Here is a 1,228-nt window from a genome sequence, read left to right on the forward strand (position 1 = left end):
TGTCTTAACATTTGACTCTATTGAAATGTGTATCATTAACAGAGCAAAGAACCAATCCCTGGAGAACCACACTGTTCAATGATTATTTATCATTACATTTTGAGATCTATCACTGGAAATTTACTGTTCAGATTTAAGAGTTGCTGTAGTTCTTAATATGTTGTACCATGCTCTGACTTTTCTGATTTATACCCCGTGCATCCTCACTGAAGTCAGTCAGGTCATTCAAGGGATTAAATTTGTCCCATTACTTTAAGTGATCTCAAATTTTCAGTATACAGCAAGTTTGATTGGACCAGGGCTACTCACCAAGGAATCATGACCCACAGGGGTCCACAAAGGGTGGATAGTAGGAAACTCAAAATAAATAACAAGCCACAAAATAGTGAGTTGATACTACATAAAGATAGAGATCTTCCTATTGAACCATGGTTTGAAGCTCTAGATAGTAGGAGAAAACATGCTATCCTTTTTTTTCTTTGTTGGTGACATGCAGAGGAGTTAGGCTATGTAGGCACAGTGGACTCCGCATACTGTACAGGAATTTCTCTGTTCACTGTGAACATTGTTTTATCATGATTTCTGGGTATCTGACATGCAATCCTGGCTCTAGTTAACCCCATGGCTAAACTCAGATTACTTTCCATGGCACCAGGATTCTACCCTATTCTAAAAGCAACGAACACTGTATTTATTTTTGGGGGAAACATTCAAAATGAATTCCAGTATTCCAGTATTCCAGCTGAAAGTCATGATTTTAACAGTACTTCTGTTTAAAACCTGATAGAATGACATAGCCCCATCTATAGTTTTTAAACAAAAGTTATGACATTAAATTTGGACATTTGTATAATGTGCTTACACAAGAACTAAGAAAAAAGAACAGATGTAATGCATTTTCCTTGTCCAATTTACTCTGAGTTATTAGGTGCTGGTGAAAGGATTTATTGGACCTGTTTGCTCACTATTTCTTATCTCGCATGGTTCTATGTGCATTCTTTTACTACAGCATGTTGTAACTCTTTCTTTTCAACCACCTCTTACCCAAGGTTTTCAAAGCTTTTATGGACATTCATTAATTCATCGTCACAGCAGCTCAGAGAGTTAGGGAATTAAACTTATCTTCATTTACAGAGAGAAGCTTAAGGATGACATTTTCAAAGCTGCCCTCTGGTGTGGGATGCCTATCTGAAATGTGTTTAATGTTCAGAGATCCTGCACAGCTGCA

General features: G+C 37.1%; 1 long non-coding RNA gene across 1 annotated transcript in view; it reads right to left on the reverse strand.

Annotated features, from left to right (window-relative positions):
- The window catches only part of LOC109288180, an 8,207-nt gene continuing 6,979 nt past the window's right edge, over positions 1–1,228 (reverse strand). The window contains exon 2 of the long non-coding RNA XR_002095084.1: positions 1–1,037. This is a non-coding gene — a long non-coding RNA (uncharacterized LOC109288180). The remainder of the gene's footprint in view (positions 1,038–1,228) is intronic.

The sequence above is a fragment of the Gavialis gangeticus genome, unplaced genomic scaffold (genome assembly GCF_001723915.1).
Source record: "Gavialis gangeticus isolate Ggan-Ray unplaced genomic scaffold, GavGan_comp1, whole genome shotgun sequence".
Taxonomy (NCBI): domain Eukaryota; kingdom Metazoa; phylum Chordata; order Crocodylia; family Gavialidae; genus Gavialis; species Gavialis gangeticus.